General features: G+C 45.4%; 1 protein-coding gene across 4 annotated transcripts in view; it reads left to right on the top strand.

Annotated features, from left to right (window-relative positions):
• The window catches only part of LOC144510206 (uncharacterized), a 91,922-nt gene that overhangs the window by 63,253 nt on the left and 12,657 nt on the right, over positions 1 to 16,012 (top strand). The window lies entirely within an intron of this gene.

A 16,012-nucleotide genomic window follows, 5' to 3' on the forward strand; every position in this document is an offset into this window, starting at 1 on the left:
TATAGCAAGGACATCCTTTATCAGATTAGGACACCAACACTGCATACAATATTCCAGGTGTGGCCTCGCCAACGCCCTATACAATTGCAGCAAACATACCATTTGCCTTCTTCACTGCCTGCTGTACCTGTGTACTTACTTTCAGTGACTTTTGCACGAGGGTTGCAAGGTCTTGGTGAGTTTCCTCGCTCTCAATTTACACCCATTCAAGTAATAATCTGTCTTCCTGCTATTGCTACCAAAGTGGATAACCTCACATTTATCCACATTATACTGAACCTGCCATGCACATACCCACACACTCAGCCTGTCCAAATCACGCTAAAGCATCTCTGCATTCTCCTTACAGCTCACCCTCCCATCCAACTTTGTGTCATCTGCATATTTGGAGATAATAATTTCAGTTCCCTGTTCCAAATCATTCATATATAATGTGAACAGTTGGGATCCTAGCACAGATCCCTGCGGAAAACCACTAGTCCTGAGAGAGCAATTCAGGGAGTTGGGTAGTCGGCTAAAAAGCAGGGCCTCTAGGGTAGCAATCTCTGGACTACTCCCAGTGCCACAAGCTAGTGAGGCTAGAAACAGGGAGATTGTACAGCTGAACGCGTGGCTAAAGGACTGGTGCAGGAGGGAGGGTTTCAAATTCGTAGATCACTGGGAAGTCTTCAAGAGAGGATGGCACCTGTACAAGAAGGACGGGTTGCACCTAAACTGGAGGGGTACGAATATCCTAGCTGGGAGTTTTGCTAGTATGGTTCGGGTGGTTTTAAACTAATGTGGCAGGGGGGTGGGGATCAGAACAATAGGTCAATAAGCATAGAGGCTGGGGACGAGGTTGGGGCCAAGACAAGGCTATCTAAGAGGAAGAGCATTCTGGGGGAGGATGACCTCAGTGGACCTGGAGGTCTGGAGTGCATCTGCTTCAAAGCAAGGAGCGTCATGGGCAAGGCAGACGAGCTTAGAGCCTTAATGCTTGTGCGGAACTTGGATGTGGTTGCAGTGACGGAGACTTGGTTAAAAGAAGGACAGGACTGGCAGCTGAATATTCCGGGGTATAAGTGTTTTAGGCGAGACAGAGGAGGGGCGAGGAGAGGTGGGGGAGTAGCAATGCTGGTTAGGGAGCATATTACAGCGGTACAGAGGGTGGACAATATGGAAGGGTCAGGTAATGAGTCACTGTGGGTGGAGCTCAGAATCAGGAAGAGCGCAGTCACTATGCTGGGGGTATACTACAGGCCTCCCAACAGCCCACGGGAAGTTGAGGAACGGATATGAAAGGAGATTCTGGACAGGTGCAGAAAAAATAGGGTTGTTGTTGTGGGAGACTTTAATTTCCCTCACATAGACTGGAAATCACTTAGGGCTGGGGACCTGGACGGGGAAGAATTTATAAAATGCGTACAGGAAGGTTCTTTGGAACAATATGTTGACAGTCCAACTAGAGAGGGGGCTATACTGGACCTAGTACTGGGGAATGAGCCCGGTCAGGTCATCAAAGTTGCAGTAGGGGAACATGTGGCAAATAGTGACCACAATTCTGTAAACTTTAGGATAGTAATGGAAAAAGATGAGTGTTGTCCTATGGGTAAGGTGCTAAATTGGGGGAAGGCTAACTACAGCCGGATGAGGCAGGATTTGGTGGCTGTTGATTGGGAGAAGCTGTTCGAGGGTAAATCCACATCTGGCATGTGGGAGTCTTTTAAGGAGCAGTTGTTAGGACTGCAGGACAGGCATGTGCCTGTAAAGAGGAAGGATAGGAAAGGTAGGATTCGAGAGCCGTGGATAACCAGTGAAATTGTGGGTCTAATCAAAAAGAAACAAGAAGCATACATGAGGTCCAGGCAGCTAAAAACAGATGGAGCACTGGAGGAATACAGAGAAAGTAGAAAAGAACTCAAACAGGGACTTAGAAGGGCAAAAAGGGGTCATGAAATGTCCTTGGCAGACAGGATTAAGGAGAATCTTAAGGCATTTTATACATACGTTAGGAACAAGAGGGTTGTTAGGGAAAGAATTGGACCTCTCAGGGACAAAGGAGGGGAATTATGCTTAGAACCAAAGGAAGTAGGTGAGATCCTAAACGAATACTTTGCATCAGTATTCACAAAGGAGAGGGACATGTTGACTGGTAGTGTCTCAGAGAGATGTGTTGACCCGTTAGAAAAAATCTCAATTACAAGGGAGGAAGTGTTAGGTTTTTTAGGAAACATTAAGACAGACAAATCCTCAGGGCCGGATGGAATCTATCCTAGACTCCTCAGGGAGGCGAGAGATGCAATTGCTGGGCCTCTTAACAGAAATCTTTGTCTCTTCACTGGACACAGGTGAGGTCCCAGAGGATTGGAGGATAGCAAATGTGGTCCTGTTATTTAAGAAGGGTAGCAAGGGTAACCCGGGAAATTATAGGCCGGTGAGCTTGACGTCCGTGGTAGGGAAGTTGTTGGAGAAGATTCTTAGAGATAGGATATATGCGCATTTAGAACTGAATAATCTCATTAGCGATAGACAGCATGGTTTTGTACAAGGAAGGTCATGCCTCACAAATTTGGTTGAGTTTTTTGAGGACGTGACAAAAACGATTGACGAGGGAAGGGCCGTGGATGTCGTCTATATGGATTTTAGCAAAGCGTTTGACAAGGTCCCTCATGGCAGGCTGGTGCAAAAGGTTAAATCTCACGGGATAAAAGGTGAGCTAGCTAGATGGTGGAGAACTGGCTTAGCCATAGAAGACAGAGGGTAACAGTGGAGGGGTCTTTTTCCGGTTGGAGGTCTGTGATTAGTGGAGTACCATAGGGCTCTGTACTGGGACCTCTGCTGTTTGTGATATATATAAATGATTTGGAGGAAGATGTAGCTGGTGTGATCATTAAGTTTGCGGATGGCTCAAAGATTGCTGGAGTTGCGGATAGTGATGAAGATTGTCAGAGAATACAGCAGGATATAGATAGGCTGGAACATTGGGCAAGAAATGGCAGATGGAATTTAATCCAGATAAATGTGAAGTGATGCATTTCGGTAGATCTATTGTAAGGGGGAGCTATACAATAAATGGCAGAACCATCAGGAGTATAGACACACAGAGGGACCTGGGTGTACAAGTCCACAGATCCTTAAAGGTGGCAGCACAGGTGGAGAGGGTGGTGAAGAAGGCATATGGCATGTTTGCCTTTATTGGACGGGGCATAGAATATAAAAGTTGGCATATGATGTTGCAGCTGTATAGAACGTTGGTTAGGCCACATTTGGAATACTGCGTCCAGTTCTGGTCGCCACACTACCAGAAGGACGTGGAGGCTTTGGAGAGAGTACAGAGAAGGTTTACCAGGATGTTGCCTGGTATGGAGGGTCTCAGCTATGAGGAGAGATTGGGTAAACTGGGGATGTTCTCCCTGGAAAGACGGAGGATGAGGGGCGACCTAATAGAGGTGTTTAAAATTATGAAGGGCATAGATAGGGTGAAAAGTGGGAAGCTTTTTCCCAGGTCGGAGGTGACGAACACAAGGGGTCACGGGTTCAAGGTGAGGGGGGCAAAGTTCAACACAGATGTCAGGGGGATGTATTTTACACAGAGGGTGATGGGGGCCTGGAATGCGCTGCCAAGCAAGGTGATTGAGGCGGACATGCTGGGATCATTTAAGACTTATCTAGATAACCACAGAAACAGACTGGGAATAGAGGGATACAAAAGAATGGTCTAGTGGGCACATGAGCGGCGCAGGCTTGGAGGGCCAAAGGGCCTGTTCCTGTGCTGTATTGTTCTTTGTTCTTTGTTCTAGTCACTGACTGCCAATCAGAAAAAGACCCAATTATGTCAATTCTTTGCTTCCTTTCTGCTAACCAGCTTTCTATCCATCTCAGGGCATTACCTGCAATCCCATTTGTCCTAATAGTTCCTTGACCTTTGTGACAGTTTTCCTAATGCCTATGTCAAGTGCTGTGACCCCTTTTCTAACTTGAAGAAGCTATATAAATGCAATTGTTTGTTGTTGGGGTTGTCATATTTTGCAAGATGGAGAGAGATCAATCAGTTCAAGATTGTCTGCTTTGTGCTGAGTGATGTCTAGTCACTTCTACTTTTGCCTTGTCTAAATGTGATCAGGCGAATTCTGCAAGCAGTAATTACATTGGCTTGTTTCTGAGTTGTATATCCTTTCAGCCTGATTAGTCTCTGCCAGTATTTATGATCCCATTGAACCTCCTCCAACCATACAAACATACAAAATAGAAGCAGAAGTAGGCCATTTGACCCCTCAAGCCTGCTCTGCCATTCAATAAGCGCATGGCTGATCTCTTTGTGTTTCAACTTCACATTTCATTCGACCCCCAGTAATCTTTGATTCCCTTTGGCTATCTACCTCTGCCTTAAAAATATTCAATGGCTCTGCTTCCACAGCCTTGTCATCCATTCCCGTAAGGGCAAACCAACCTCTAATTTTAAAACAGTGGCTCTTCGTTCTGGACTCTCAACATTTAAGAAACATTTAGATGAGCACTTGAAACACCACAGCATGCAAGGCAGTGGATCAAGTGTTGGAAACTGGAATTAGAATAGATTAGTGTTTCGTGGCTGGCACAGACATAATGGACCAAAGGACCTCTTTCTGTGCTGTGAAACTCTATGACCCACAGAGGGAACATCTTTTCCATATCCACCTTGTCAAAGCCATTCAGGATCTTGCATAATTCATTCAAACTTTCTGAACTGAAGTGGAAACAAGCCCACCTATGCTCATCGAACAACCCATACAGTCAAGGTATTAGTCCAGTAAACTTCTTCTGAATTGGCTTTTATATCCTTCAATTCCATTCTATTCCTCCTTCATTACATGCTGTACCTGCATGCTTATGTTTTGGGTGGCACAGTGGTTAGCACTGCTGCCTCACAGCGTCAGGGACCTGGGTTCGATTCCCGGCTTGGATCACTGCCTGTATGGAGTTTGCATGTTCTCCCAGTGTCTGCGTGGGTTTCCTCCAGGTGCTCCGGTTTCCTGCCACACTCCAAAGATGTGCGGGTTAGGTGGATTGCGCATGCTAAATTGACCCTTAGTGTCAGGGGAATGAGCTAGGGTAAATGCATGAGGGCCTGGGTGGGATTGTGGTTGGTGTAGACTTGATGGGCCAAATGGCCTCCTTCAGTACTAGTGGATTCTATCCTGTTTTGTGACTCATGCACTAGAACACCTTAATCTCTCTGCACCTTGGAATTCTATAGTCATAGAGGTTTTCAGCATGGAAACAGGCCCTTCGGCCCAACTTGTCTATGCCACTCCTTTTTATAACCCCTAAGCTAGTCCCAATTGCTCGCGTTTGGCCCATATCCCTCTGTACCTATCTTACCCATGTAACTGTCTAAACGCTTTTTAAAAGACAAAATTGTACCTGCCTCTACTACTACCTCTGGCAGCTTGTTCCAGACACTCACCACCTGTGTGTGAAAAAATTGCCCCTCTGGACCCTTTTGTATCTCTCTCCTCTCACCTTAAACCTATGTCCTCTAGTTTTAGACTCCCCTACCTTTGGGAAAAGGTATTGACTATCTAGCTGATCTATGCCCCTCATTATTTTATAGACCTCTATAAGATCAGCCCTCAGCCTTCTACGCCCCAGAGAAAGAAGTCCCAGACTATCCAGCCTCTCCGTATAAAACAATCAAGTCCCAATGGCATTCTAGTAAATCTTTTCTGCACTCTTTCTAGTTTAATAATATCCTTTCTATAATAGGGTGACCAGAACTGTACACAGTATTCCAAGTGTGGCCTTACCAATGTCTTGTACAACTTCAACAAGATGTCCCAAGTGTATCCCAGGACATAGTGGGAGGCTAGGGAGGAAATTGCAGGTCCCCTCGCCGAGATATTTGAATCATCGATTGTCACGGGTGATTGGAGAGTGGCAAATGTTGTGCCTTTGTTTAAAAAGGGCTGCAGGGAAAAGCCTGGGAACTACAGGCCAGTGAGCCTCACATCTGTGGTGGGTAAGTTGTTGGAAGGTATTTTGAGAAACAGAATCTACAGGCATTTAGAGACGCAAGGACTGATTAGGGACGTCAGCATGGCTTTGTGAGTGGAAAATCATGTCTCACAAATTTGATTGAGTTATTTGAAGGGGTAACCAAGAAAGTAGATGTTGTCTACATGGATTTTAGCTAGGCCTTTGACAAGGTACTGCATGGTAGGTTGTTGCATAAGGTTAAATCTCACAGGATCCAGGGTGAGGTATCTAAATGGATACAAAATTGGCTTTTTGCCAGAAGCCCGAGGATGGTGGTAGAGGGTTGTTTTTCAAACTGGAGGCCTGTGACCAGCGGTGTGCCTCAGGGATCAGTGCTGGGCCCACTGTTATTTGTCATTTATATTAATGATTTGAATGATAATATAGGAGGCATGGTTAGTACGTTTGCAGATGACACCAAGATTGGTGGCATAGTGGACAGTGAAGAAAGCTATCTCCAATTGCAACAGGATCTTGATCAATTGGTCCAGTGGGCTGATGAGTGGCAGATGGAGTTTAATTTAGACAAATGCGAGGTGATGCATTTTGGTAGATTGAACCAGGGCAGGACTTACTCAGTTAATGGTAGGGCGTTGGGGAGAGTTACAGAACAAAGAGATCTAGGGGTACATGTTTATAGGTCCTTGAAAGTGGAGTCACAGGTGGATAGAGTGGTGAAGAAGGCATTCGGCATGCTTGGTTTCATCGGTCAGAACATTGAATACAGGAGTTAGGACGTCTTGTTGAAGTTGAAGTTGTACAAGACATTGGTAAGGCCACACTTGGAATACTGTGTGCAGTTCTGGTGACCCTATTATAGAAAGGATATTATTAAACTAGAAAGAGTGCAGAAAAGATTTACTAGGATGCTATTGGGACTTGATGGTTTGAGTTATAAGGGGAGGCTGGATAGACTGGGACTTTTTTCTCTGGAGCATAGGAGGCTGAGGGGTGATCTTGTAGAGATGTATAAAATAATGAGGGACACAGATCAGCTAGATAGTCAATATCTTTTCCCAAAGGTAGGGGAGTCTAAAACTAGAAGGCATAGGTTTAATCATAGAAATCCTAGAAACCCTACAGTGCAGAAGGAGGCCATTCGGCCCATCGAGTCTGCACCGACCACAATCCCACCCAGGCCCTACCCCCACATATTTACCCGCTAATCCCTCTAACCTACGCATCCCAGGACTCTAAGGGGCAATTTTTAACCTGGCCAATCAACCTAACCTGCACATCTTTGGACTGTGGGAGGAAACCGGAGCACCCGGAGAAAACCCACGCAGACACGAGGAGAATGTGCAAACTCCACACAGACAGTGACCCGAGCCGGGAATCGAACCTGGGGCCCTGGAGCTGTGAAGCAGCAGTGCTAACCACTGTGCTACCGTGCCACCCGGTGAGAGGGGAGAGATACAAAAGTGTTCAGAGGGGCAATTTCTTCGCACAGAGGGTGGTGAGTGTCTGGAACAAGCTGCCAGAGGTAGTAGTAGAGGCGGGTACAATTTTGTCTTTTAAAAAGCATTTTGATAGATGGGTATAGAGGGACATGGGCCAAATGCGGGCAATTGGGATTAGCTTAGGGGTTTAAAAAAAAAGGGCATCATGGACAAGTTGGGCCAAAGGGCCTGTTTCCATGCTGTAAACCTCTATGACTCTAACTCCTGTCATTCTCCTTTCAGTAATAGACTGCTTTTTATTCTTGCCACCGAAGTGAAGATTCCACATTTTCCTCCATCAGTCAGATATTTGCCTCATCACTCAACCTATCTTTATTTGTCTGCAAACTCCTTATGTCAACATCCCTATCTTTATGTCATCTGCAAATTTAGCTACCATGCCTTTGCTCCCCTCATCCAACTTATTGATGTAAACTGTAAAAGATTGAGGCCTCAGCACTGACTCTTGCGGGACCTCACTCACCACATCCTGCTTATCAGACAAAGACCCATTTCTGCATATGCCCTGCTTTCTCCCAGCCAGCCAATCTCCTGTCCATGCTAATGCGTTGCTGTCTACACAATGAGCTTTTATTTTCCACAATAACCTTTGATGTGGCACCTTATTGAATACCTTCTGGAAAGACAGGTACAGTATGTAAATAGGTTCCCTTTTATCCACAGCACAGGCTTCTCCTTCAAAGAACTTTAATAAATTAGTTAAAAGTGATTTCCCTTTTGCAAAGCCAGACTCTTCCCATTAACCGCGAGTTTTACAAAGTGTCCAGCGAAAGCCTCTCCAGTGTTCGATTCAAAACCTTTTCCAGACGTCAAGCTAACTGGCCTTTAGTTTTCAGTTTTCTGCCTCCCTTGATCCTTGATACAAAAAGTTATATTTGCAGTCTGATGGAACCTTTACAGAATCTATGGAATTTTGGAAAATTAACACCAACACATCCTCATTAGCCACCTCTTTTAAGACCCTCGGATGAAGTCCATCAGGACCCACTTCCTTAATGATTGTAATTTCATTAAGTTCCCCTCTCCTTTCCACTTGCTGTTTTACAGCTATCTGATCTATTACCGTAACCCTCCAGATCCTCCTCCCTCATCTGTTTGTCTAGTTTCCTCTTAAATGCCATTCAAATGTACAATTTGCTTCAGCAACTCCTTACAGTTGCAAGTTCCACATACTTACCACCCTTCTGGAGAAATAAAGTTTCTTCTTCTTTGCCGATTGGTTTCCTTGGTGGCTGTCTGATAGTTTCTGGTTATCTTCTTCCCCACAAGTGGGAACGTTTTGTTTTCACTGTCAAAACTGTTGGTAATTTTAAAGATTTTTGTTAGGTCACCCCCTCAAATCTTTCTTCATTATCTGTATGGGCTTGCATTTCTGGTGTCATCCCAGCAAAACATTTTCAGCACCCTCTCCTGTGCTTCTATATCTTTTTAATAATACAGCAAGCAGAAATGCATCCAGTGCTCTAGCAGGTGAGTGCCTGAGGAAGGGGCAGTGCTCCGAAAGCTTGTGCTACCAAATAAACCTGTTGGACTTTTAGAACATAGAACATAGAACATAGAAAGCCACAGCACAAACAGGCCCTTCGGCCCACAAGTTGCGCTGATCATACATATCCCTACCTCTAGGCCTATCTATAGCCCTCAATCCCATTAAATCCCATGTACTCATCCAGAAGTCTCTTAAAAGACCCCAACGAGTTTGCCTCCACCACCACCGACGTCAGCCGATTCCACTCACCCACCACCCTCTGAGTGAAAAACTTACCCCTGACATCTCCTCTGTACCTACCCCCCAGCACCTTAAACCTGTGTCCTCTCGTAGCAACCATTTCAGCCCTTGGAAATAGCCTCTGAGAGTCTACCCTATCCAGACCTCTCAACATCTTGTAAACCTCTATCAGGTCACCTCTCATCCTTCGTCTCTCCAGGGAGAAGAGACCAAGCTCCCTCAACCTATCCTCATAAGGCATGCCCCCCAATCCAGGCAACATCCTTGTAAATCTCCTCTGCACCCTTTCAATGGCTTCAACATCTTTCCTGTAATGAGGTGACCAGAACTGCGCGCAGTACTCCAAGTGGGGTCTAACCAGGGTCCTATAAAGCTGCAGCATTATCTCCCGACTCCTAAACTCAATCCCTCGATTAATGAAGGCTTGTACGCCGTACGCCTTCTTGACCGCATCCTCCACCTGCGAGGCCGATTTAAGAGTCCTATGGACCCGGACCCCAAGGTCCTTCTGATCCTCTACACTGCTAAGAATGGTACCCTTCATATTATACTGCTGCTTCATCCCATTGGATCTGCCAAAATGGATCACTACACACTTATCCGGGTTGAAGTCGATCTGCCACTTCTCCGCCCAGTCTTGCATTCTATCTATGTCTCGCTGCAACTTCTGACATCCCTCCAAACTATCCACAACACCACCTACCTTGGTGTCGTCAGCAAACTTACCAACCCATCCCTCCACTTCCTCATCCAGGTCATTTATGAAAATGACAAACAGCAAGGGTCCCAGAACAGATCCCTGGGGCACTCCACTGGTCACTGACCTCCATGCAGAGAAAGACCCCTCCACAGCCACTCTCTGCCTTCTGCAGGCAAGCCAGTTCTGGATCCACAAGGCAACAGCCCCTTGGATCCCATGCCCTCTCACTTTCTCAAGAAGTCTTGCATGGGGGACCTTATCGAACGCCTTGCTGAAGTCCATATAGACCACATCCACCGCTCTTCCTTCGTCAATGTGTTTGGTCACATTTTCAAAGAACTCAACCAGGCTCGTAAGGCACGACCTGCCCTTGACAAAGCCGTGCTGACTACTTTTGATCATACTAAACTTCTCTAGATGATCATAAATCCTGTCTCTCAGGATCCTCTCCATCAACTTACCAACCACTGAGGTTAGACTCACCGGTCGGTAATTTCCCGGGCTGTCCCTGTTCCCTTTCTTGAATATAGGGACCACATCTGCAATCCTCCAATCCTCCGGAACCTCTCCCGTCTCCATCGACGATGCAAAGATCATCGCCAAAGGCTCCGCAATCTCCTCCCTCGCCTCCCACAGTAACCTGGGGTACATCCCATCCGGTCCCGGCGACTTACCAACCTTGATGCCATTCAATAGTTCCAACACATCCTCTTTCTTTATGTCCACATGCTCGATCCTTTCTGTCCACCGCAAACCAGCAGTACAACCACCCAGATCCCTTTCCACCGTGAATACCGAGGTAAAGTATTCATTAAGCACCTCCACCATTTCTAACGGTTCCACACAAACTTTTCCCCCTTCACCTTTTAAGGGTCCTATGCCTTCACATCTCATCCTTTTACTCTTGACATATTTGTAGAAAGCCTTGGGATTCTCCTTAATCTTACCCGCCAAGGTCTTCTCATGACCCCTTCTCGCTCTCCTAATTTCCTTCTTAAGCTCCTTCCTACATCCCGTATACTCCTCTAAATCCTTAACACCTCCTAGCTCTCTGAACCTTCTGTACGCCTCTCTTTTCTTATTCACCAGGTTCATCACAACCTTCGTGCACCACGGTTCCCGTACCCTACCAACACCCCCCTGTCTCATCGGAACGTTGTCATACAGAGCTCCAGACAAACATTCCTTGAAAATCCTCCACTTTCCTTCGGTACTTTTCCCCAAGAATGCCTCCTTCCAATTTACCCGTCTAATTTCCTCCCTGATGACACTGTATTTCCCTTTACTCCAGAGAAACACTTTCCTAGCCTGCCTGATCCTATCTGTTTCCAATGCTATCGTGAAGGAGATAGAATTATGATCGCTATCCCCAAGATGCTCACCCACCGAGAGATCCTCCACCTGTCCAGGTTCATTAGCCAGCACCAGATCAAGTACAGCCTCTCCTCTAGTAGGCTTATCCACATACTGTGTCAGGAAACTCTCCTGGACACACCTAACAAACTCCTCTCCATCCAAACCCCTAGCCCTAGGGATATTCCAATCTATGTTTGGGAAATTAAAATCTCCCATCACGACAACTCTGTTATTCCTACATCTCTCCAGGATCTGTTTCCCCATCTGCTCCTCAACATCTCTGTTACTATTGGGCGGCCTATAGAAAACACCCAGCAAAGTTACCGATCCCTTCCTGTTCCTAACCTCCACCCACAGAGACTCCGTAGTCAATCCCTCCACGGCGTCCACCTTCTCTACAGCCGTGACACTATCCCTGATCAACAGTGCCACTCCCCCCCCTCTCTTGCCTCCCTCCCTGTCCTTCCTGAAACATCTAAAACCCGGCACCTGAAGCACCCAGTCCTGTCCCTGAGACATCCAAGTCTCCGTAATGGCCACCACATCACAATTCGAAGCAGCAATCCACGCTCTAAGCTCATCCACTTTATTCACTACACTCCTGGCATTAAAATAGACACATCTCAGACCTTCAGCCTGAGCACTTCCCTTCTCCATCACTCGTCTAACCTCCCTCTTACCCTGTCTACATTCCTTATCTATTTGCGAGCTAACCTCCTCGCTCTCAGTCCCCTCATTTCGATTCCCTCCCCCCAACCTTTCTAGTTTAAAGTCTCTCCAGTAGCCTTAGCCAACCTTCCCGCCAGGATATTGGTCCCCCTGGGATTCAAGTGCCACCCGTCTTTTTTAAACAGGTCACACCTGCCCCTAAAGAGGTCCCAATGATCCAAGTACCCAAATCCTTGTCCCTTGCTTCAGTCCCTCAGCCACACATTCATTCTCCACCGATTCCTGTTCTCACTCTCCCGCGGCACAGGCAGCAATCCCGAGATTACTACCTTTGCATTCCTCTTTCTCAGCTGTCTACCTAACTCCCTATATTCTCTTTTCATGACCCCTTCCCTCTTCCTACCTATGTCAGCAGTACCTATATGCATCACGACCTTCGGCTCCTCTCCCTCCCCCTTCAGGATTTCTGGGACTCGACCAGAGACATCCCGGACCCCTGCACCAGGGAGGCAAACCATCATCCGAGAGTCCCGTCTGTGTCCGCAAAAACGCCTATCTGACCCCCTCACCGTAGAGTCCCCAATTAGCACTACCCTCCTTTCCTTACCCTTTTGCACTACTGGGCCAGGCTCAGCTCCAGAGACACTGCCACCGCTACTTCCCCTACCTGGTGTTGTGAGACTACTTAATGTGCCTACCCCAGTCCAATACCGGCAACTCCACATCATGACTGCTCTAAGAAGAAAGGTAAAATCTGCAGATGCTGAAAATCTAAAATTTATTTATTAATGTCACAAGCAGGCTTACATTAACATTGCAATGAAATTACTGTGAAAATCCCCTGAAACACAAACAGAAAATGCTCGATACGCAGCAAGCCTATGGAGAGAGAAATAGAGTTTTTCTGACCATTGGCTGGTGGTGGGATCCTCACCGCCACAAACCCCACCCCTTTCCCGCTGATGGTTTCCTGGCAAAGGGGGTTGGATTCAATGGGAAGCCCCATTGACAGTGGCAGGACCAGAAGATCCCATTTCTGGCCACAGTGGGCCATCTTATGCCATCAAGAAACACACCGCAGGGAGCACGGAAAATCCTGCCATACATTTCATATCAATGATCAGGTTCTAACGAAAGGTCTGAAACACTTACTCTTTTTCTCTCTCCACAGATGCTGCCTAACCTTCTGAGTTTTACAAGCAATTTCTGTTTTTGTTTTAATGTTATCCCTGGACTGGTTTGATTTAACCAAAGTCTGATACAAGTTTAAAATTATTTGCTTCCTTTTCAATTTTATCCCTTTGAAAATAAAACCAAGTGTCAAGTTGTTTTTTTAAAGGCCTTGCTAACTTGTGATGCAACTTTTAGTGGTCAGTGTATTTGTATTCTGAGATCCCCTTGTTTCTTTCCCCCATCTAGGTTGATATGTTCAAAGTTAAATCACTTCTTTAGTCTTCGTACAAAACTATACTCCCTCACATTTATTTTTGTTGAAATTAATTTGCCAATTATTTTCTCTAAATGTATTCTTGTTCAACTCTAACTTATCGGAAGTCCTTCTCAATATTAACTTTCTCCATAATTAGGTGTCACATATAGGTCAGACCAGGTCGGGACCTGGGGCGGCATGGTGGCACAGTGGTTAGCACTGCTGCCTCACAGAGCCAGGAACCCGATTCCTGGCTCGGGTCACTATCTGTGTGGAGTTTACACATTCTCCCCGTGTCTACTTGGGTTTATTCTGGCTGCTCCGGTTTCCTTCCACAGTCCAAAGATGTGCGGGTTAGGTGAATTGGCCATGCTAAAATTGCCCCTTAGTATCAAGGAGACTAGCTAGGGTAAATGCATTGGGATAGGGCCTGGGTGGGATTGTGGTCGGTACAGACTCGATGGGCTAAATGGCCTCTTTCTGCACTGTAGGGATTCTATGTTTCTATTCTATGTTAAGGAAGGCAGATTTCCTATCTTATGGACATTCGTGAACTAAATGGGTCTTTAACGACATTGACAGTGGTTTCATGGACACTACGACTGAGACTTGTTTATCATTTTGTGACTTGAATTTTAATTCCACCCACTGCCATGGTGGAATATGAACCCATGTCGCCATAGCATTAGCCTGGGCCTTTGGAATACTATTCCTGTGACATGACCACTATGTCATTGTCTCCCCCATTATGGGGCACCTTATTGCAGTCCTTTAGAAAATGACCTCTATTCCATCACCATTGTTAACCATTTGTTCCCCCTTCAAATATTCAACAAGGTTGGTCAAATATTTTTTTTCCTGACATTCATGCTGACTGTCCATTATTGTATTTTTCTTTTCTAAATATTTTATTTTGTCCTTTAAGAGAGATTATTTTTCCCACTTTATTTTGTCCTTTAAGAGAGATTATTTTTCCCACTTTATTTTGTCCTTTCAGAGAGATTATTTTTCCCACTTTATTTTGTCCTTTAAGAGAGATTATTTTTCCCACTTTATTTTGTCCTTTAAGAGAGATTATTTTTCCCACTACTGATCAGTTTATAATTTCCTGGACATGTTCTAGCCCCTTCTAAAATATTGGATTTGTGTTTGCTGTCCACTAATCCTCTGACAGAACACTTTTTAACTCATGATTTATTAAACATGTATAGTAATCCTTTCACCATCTCTTCATTAGATTCTTTTATAATGTGGTCTATTTGAATTAGGGTTTTTGTCCTTTTTGTGGTTGGTTGTATATTTTTAGAAATCATTTATGGAATAACATAAGAACTAGGAGCAGGAATAGGCCATCTGGCCCCTCGAGCCTGCTCCGCCATTCATTAAGGTCATGGCTGATCTTTTTGTGGACTCAGCTCCACTTACCCGCCCACTCACCATAACTCTTAATTCCTTTACTGTTCAAAAATTAATCTATCCTTGCCTTAAAAACATTCAATGAGGTAGCCTCAACTGCTTCACTGGGCAGGGAATTCCACAGATTCACAACCCTTTGTGTGAAGAAGTTCCTCCTCAACTCAGTCCTAAATCTGCTTCCCCTTACTTTGAGGCTATGCCCCCTAGTTCTAGTTTCACCCGCCAGTGGAAACAACTTCCCTGCTTCTATCTTATCTATTCCCTTCATAATCTTATATGTTTCTATAAGATCTCCCCTCATTCTTCTGAATTCCAATGAGTATAGCCCTAGTCTACTCAGTCTCTCCTCATAAGCCAACCCTCTCAATTCCGGAATCAACCTAGTGAATCTCCTCTGCGCCCCCTCCAGTGCCAGTATACCCTTTCTCAAGTAAGTAGACCAAAACTGTACATAGTACTCCAGGTGTGGCCTCACCAGCACCTTATACAGCTGCAACATAATCTCGCTGATTTTAAACTCCATCCTTCTAGCAATGAAGGACAAAATTCCATTTGCCTTCTTAATTACCTGCTGCACCTGCAAACCAACTCCTTGAGATTCCTGTACAAGGACACCCAGGTCCCTCTGCACAGCAGCATGCTGCAATTTTTTACCATTTAAATAATAGTCCATTTTGCTGTTATTCCTACCAAAATGGATGACCTCACATTTACCAACATTGTACTCCATCTGCCAGACACTCGCCCATTCACTTAGATTATCTATATCCTTTTGCAGACTTTCAGCATCCTCTGCACACTTTGCTCTTCCACCCATCTTAGTGTCATCTGCGAATTTTGACACACTACACTTGGTCCCCAACTCCAAATCATCTATGCAAATCATAAACAATTGCGGTCCCAATACTGATCCCTGAGGCACAACACTAGTCACTGATCGCCAACCAGAAAAACACCCATTTAACCTCACTCTTTGCTTTCTGTTAGTTAACCAATCCTCTATCCTTGCTAATACATTACCCATAACACTGTGCACCTTTATCTTATGTAGCAGTCTTTGGTGCGGCACCTTGTCAAATGCCTTCCGGAAATCCAGATACACCACATCCACAGGTTCCCCATTGTCCACTACACATGTAATGTTCTCAAAGAATTCCACCAAATTAGTCAAACATGACCTGCCCTCCATGAACCCATGCTGCGTCTTCCCAATGGGACAATTTATATCCAGATGTCTCGCTATTTCTTCCTTGATGATA

This window comes from Mustelus asterias, chromosome 22 (genome assembly GCF_964213995.1).
Source record: "Mustelus asterias chromosome 22, sMusAst1.hap1.1, whole genome shotgun sequence".
NCBI classification, from domain to species: domain Eukaryota; kingdom Metazoa; phylum Chordata; class Chondrichthyes; order Carcharhiniformes; family Triakidae; genus Mustelus; species Mustelus asterias.